Raw genomic sequence first — 5,991 nt, forward strand, 5'->3', positions numbered from 1 at the left:
ATTTTTTTAAAACGTATATACACCCCTCCTAAATTTCCAACTATCACACAGAAAAGAAACATTGTAAAAGTTTGCAGGTGTCTGTTTAGACAACAGATTTCTACCTTTCACTAAGTGGTGACATGAGATACGCTGTGATTTAGGCACTTTTTAAATTTAATTGGTACTACCAATGACACCAGAAGTACTTCAGTAGTAATCATCTCAGCTCTGCAGGGACTGTTATCTTGCAGTCTTTGTACTGTAAGTAACTCTTGAATTGCAGTTGATTACAGCCTAGAGGCTATCTATTTTAGTACGTAAATAATTAGATCTAAAACTTTAAGCAAATGATTGGTTTAAAATAAGCATTTTAAAGATGGGCTGGCATGGACTCCTGACGTAACTATGTGCCAAGATGTTTACTCCAGTTCTTACTGGCACTCACAGTCAGACAAGACTAAAGGAAATTACCCATTTCTTGTTCCTTACATTCATACCGTACATTTATTCATGGAAAAGACCTTTTCCCTCAATGCACAGCTGCACAAGTCAAACCCACGTGCAACACTGTACAACACTGACGCCTCTACTTTGGGGGGATGGGGTAGTATGAGGAGGGGGGTTCCCCTGCATTCAGAGTAAATGGATAGACCTAGAAATACAGAAGGGATGGAACTCTGCCCACAAACACCTTTGTCATACAATTTATTGTACAGATCATTTTTTAATCTAAAAAGTTGTCTGATTGTTGTTTATACAGAAAATATATTTAAGGGTAAAAGCATCTGTTTAAAATCATCCCTGCATCACCAAAATGAGGTACAATAAGACACACTACCTCATTTCCAAACACACAATTATGTAGACTATTTGTAACACTAGTCCTCAATCCTCCATTACTTCTCTTCACTATTTTACTACATTTCATTCACTTCTTAAAAAAAACACTTTCAATTTGCACGACACTCCTAAATTTCATGATAAATCCCTGTATTATCAGCTGAGGAGTGAGAACATAAGGAAATAAGAAGGCGGCAGAATAAACCTCACTGTGGTCTAATGCAAGTTATGTTATCTTTGAGCTGAAGAGCAATATGCTTTATGGGACTTTAAGGTGTGACAATTATCCTCTATTTCCTCTCCCCTGAGCTGGCTGCTTGTTGTTGCATTTGATCATTTTTCAAATGTGCAGTATTATTTTTAAAATAGAAGCGTCCACGGTTGACAGTTGTTTTATGTTAATGTCAAAGAACAGCGCACATTCTAATTGTTTTTAAGCATTTACTTTAACCCATCCATCCGCTTTTTAACCACTTCACCCAATTCAGGGTCGGAGGGGAGCCAGAGCCTGTCTTGGCAAGAAATGGGCCAGTCCACCTCAGAGCACACACAGACACAGACATGCACCCACGCACACCAGGGCCACTTAACCTACCAGTAGGCCTCTAGACTGTGGGAGGAAACCCACACTAACACAGGGCAAACACACAAACTCCACACAGATGGCACCCCAGGTCTACAACTGAACACGGGGCCTCGGCATTGCAAGCCAGCTACGTTAACCACTGTGCCAGAGTGCCGCGCCCATTCACTTCAAATAAGAATCCATTTTAATTTGTTGGCATCGGTCTTCCGCAACATAATTCACCCGAGCTGATAAAAAGAACCAATATTAAAGGTGTGGTACGTCGATAAGGAGGGAAGGGCAGTAGCCAAAGAGGCGGATAAACTCTCATCAACAAGCCTCAATATATTACATTGGGATTCAACATAAGTTAGGTATAAAAGGAAAGCTGCACATGGAATCTCAATGAACAGCACTGAAGGCCTCCTCTCTGGGCATATAAAACCCACCCTGAGTGAGCAGAACAGCTCCCGACCTCAGCCAGAAAACGTCGTAGAGCAACCCTAAGCGACGGACCAAGGGGGTGACTTTCAGTCCCGCCGCCGATGTAGCTGGGATAGAAGAGGAACTAACTAGCTGTGAAGAGTCAAAAGGGTTTCTTTCTAAAGGTCAACGTAGCCGTGAAAGAGGTCAAGGAGCAGATGAAAGGAGTTTAGGGGAAAGAGGAAGAGCTCCTACTTTCTCGGCAAGGGGGTGTAGAAGATCAATAGCAATAACCCTTGAGGGTATTTAGATGGTATTTATCTGGGCCTATTAAAAGAAAACAGCTAAGGTCCCGTAATGTTCTAAGACACAGCCCGAGACATCCTCCTGGTTTGAAAGAGTGCTCCCGAGATCCAACTGAGGACTGATAAGCCTGTTCAGTCTAAGAAAGCAGTTCAACAGTGTGAGGTAGGCGAGTAGGTGTCCGAGTGTCATTCCAGGTGAGATTTTGGACTGTTTCTTTCCCAAGTCCTGTTTGTCTGGGGCACAGGGACCTAGCGCAACCAGAGAACCTCACACCCTTAATCAGAGAAGCGATCTGGGTCTTAGCTAGAAACTAAACCTACCATAACAGCCGAACTAGGCATGAGCAATGCTCTATACTCCGTGTACAAATTGTTCCGATTGTTTAGATTACTTTTATTACACAAAGCCACAAACAGCAAACCGTTTTATTTTGGCCACAAGTTTTTCTGCTTTGCTTTACGAGAAAGGCAAATATATATTGGAATATATTTCTTTGTTCATTTCTGTGAAGCACTGGAAATTAAAGCATCTAACAGACCAATACGCAAGTTCTCAAAACTAGTATCTGGTGTGGCAAAATCATTTTTAGTCATGAACAGATTAAGATCTTGACATCAAGATAGGATGTCAAAACATAAAAGTGAACAAAATAATCTAATGGATGCAGGAAGCCAATGCCTGTTTTCAGACACAAATCCAAAGATAATACGGAAATAGATTTCATAAACAAATAAAAAATGTAGTCATTGCTTTCAGCACAGCAGTTAATACTATCTCCAATATTATGTGATTTTCAATCCATTCATGTGATGTTGTATACTCAGCTACTTAAAATAAAATCATGTAAGCCCTTCCCCTCTTGGAATACTAAGAGTGAATATATCTGCAATATCACAACAACAGTAAATCATATTTTCATAATACAAACTCGCTGACTTACGCACGTGACATTTAGAATTTATTCAAAATCCTTTTTTTCCCACCTTAGGTCTGAATGATTAGATTGTACTGGCTCTTTCTTAGCCTTAGTTTTAACATGTGGTCCATTTCCAACAAGGAGTGGTTATGAAGTCTTTAATATTTCTCTAGAACCTTCCATAAAGTCAACTTTAACTGTGCCTCTGCAGAAAACAGGGAGGGCCGAGCCAAGGCCTACAAGTTTTGAGGCTTCCATATAAAAAAATTAAAAGTAGTAAAACAAGAGTATTGAAAAGGAAAGGGGAACAAGAGTAGAGAACTACAGAATTTTATTTTCAGTATGAAAAGGGGTGTCTTCCAAAAGACAGAATAGTAGTTCTGTATACTACTAGGAGTAATTTACATTACAATCTCTTTCAGGTTAAACAAAATGGATTGTCATTGACACAAAACACCCATGAACTTCCTTCTAAAAAAAACTGCACAGCACCGTCTTCCTCATTTACCCCCAAAACAGTCTAGCACTTGTCAGTGGCTTCCTGCTAACACGTATGGAACAGTGTTCTGCTCTAGGAAGAAGAGCACTCCATATTTCATAGCTATGGACAAACAGGACCGAGGCAGGGAAGCAGTCCAAAAGCTCACAAGGAATGACAACCAGAGGTCACTGTGAGATACGCTGCTGTAACAAATCGGACTTGTATTACTTGATTTATAGGCAACACAAGCGGTCTACCTTAGCAAGGTATTTTTAGACTATTTGTGTACAACCTGCCTCTGCCTTGCTCAGATCATGCTGATGTTCAACTTCTCTTTTGTATAGAGAGAAAAAGAAACTCGGTGGAAACCAGCGCAAGTAAAGAAAACAGAATAATGCCCAAGCCAAGTTCTGCTTTCTTCTGACAAAGAGAGACATTCTGAGGAAACGTCCTATCCCTTGTTTAAAAAAAACAACAACTTGAAAACATAGTTGTTTTGTACAAGATCTAGTCTGTATTTCATCAACTGAGCCCCGCTGGACCCCCTACACTGCATCAATCATCTCGAGAACAGTTAAAAGAAAGTTTTAGAAGCAAGCTTCGAAGAAAGCATTGTAATGAAACACACTGCTTAGCACAGCAGATACTGTTATGAAGTATAGCAGTATAGCCCTGAAAAAGGACAACTATTTATAGAAAATCCAAGTGGTGTATTCAAGAGCACACATTTCAAGAAGGATGGAAGCATTTTGTTTCCAAAAACACTATGAAAGATTCTTTAAAATGCTCTATAAATAACGTCATGAGAGCTGCATTGGCTTTGCACCCTTACAGAAGGACAGATTGAATTTACTGGTCAGTGAAACAGACCGTGTAGTATCTGCTTTCATGAGTTTCTTCTTGTTCTCAGAAACATTAATTCCTGAAACAATTCCGCAACAAATCATTCAACTCAAATAAAAGCCACCGTCTCATGGGGAGAAGGTTTCCCCAGTGTAAGTAAGATTAGTTCACCTAACAGATCTTATTCGCACTACAGTGAAACGTCTTCAGGCCTTTAACATCAGACTTCGCACCAGACACCCCTTAAGAGACGTGGGGGGAGGGAGGAGGGGATTTGCTAGGCAGGTGATCGCGGGTGGCAACAGAATCTGCCAACTTGCTAGCAATTCTGTTTCAACGGCATAACTTTAAAAGAAAAAGTTTGAGTTCAAAGAAAAACGTCCACTTCTCGACTTCTGGTTCAATAAATTAAAGGCGTGTTGCAAACTCTTGAAAAAAATCTAACGAAGAATGTCTACACTACACCGATTTATCATATATTCTGATTTAAAATGTTTTATTAAAAGTGCCAGTGTGAACTCCTTTCTCGGTAGTAGGCCAAAGTAACATGCCGGCGTTCCGGTTACCTCTAATTAAATTGGTCAATTACCTATTTGGCCAAGATAGATATACCTATTGGTTAGCAATACATGGGAGACCGGTTGACATTATTTACAGTTTTTAATTAAAATAAAATCAAACAAGCTGATCCTCGGGCCCTTGCTTATACAGTCAGGACTGTCACCAGCCAGCCAGCACCACAGACATGTTTTGGTACTTCTGTCTCCAAGTTAAACTAATCTCGCTACAAAAAAACCCTTGTGTTGACTACCACCCATACGTGAAACGAAAATTTCACAAAACAGACACGTGTGGCACATGTACGCTAAAAACACCCCCCCCAGCAGCAGCACAAACCTGACAGCTCCTCCCAAAACACCCGGACACCGACACCCCGCAACACTGAGGGGTGCAGATGTACCTTGGCCGGGTCCCTACCCCTCCTCCCACTCCATGAAACCCAATCAATCTCCAGCAGGCATTCACCCAGGCCCTTCACAAAACAAAACACCGTGCCTCCTGAAGCGCTGTGCGAACACACACTTTTCCGAAAGGGTTTGCAGGCTGAGTTTAACAACTGAATGTAATTCATGCTCGACTGTGCCATTTTACACGCTGTCTGTTTACCAAAACAACACCGAATTATGAAGCTTTCCTGGCACGCAGTAAACAAAGTAGCTCATGCACTAAACTAGGAAGCACCACTTGCGTAGATTCATGATAACACAAATGTAGCTAGCTCTGGCTTTTTAAAAATCATAAAGGAACTTACCTTATGACAGAGGCAAGGAAATATTTATCATGTAAACATCCGAGGAACCGTATGTTGGTCCGCCGACGTCCTTAGATCTTTGTGATCGTGCAATGATTACGGATGGCTCTGCACCAGCTTATTTGGATGTATTTGTCTTTATTTCTGCACCGAATAGGCTTAAAATCCAAGCGCCAGCCTCACGCAGGCTAAGGCAGGAAAAAAAATTGTCATATGTTCTGATCAAAATGGCGGACATTGCCGCGGGAGCGCGCAGTCGAGAACACAGTCGCACACACCGGGGACGCGCATTGTGATATTTTTTTCCCTTCCTTCCTTAATTC

This window comes from Lepisosteus oculatus, chromosome 7, assembly GCF_040954835.1.
Source record: "Lepisosteus oculatus isolate fLepOcu1 chromosome 7, fLepOcu1.hap2, whole genome shotgun sequence".
In the NCBI taxonomy this organism is placed as follows: Eukaryota; Metazoa; Chordata; class Actinopteri; order Semionotiformes; family Lepisosteidae; genus Lepisosteus; species Lepisosteus oculatus.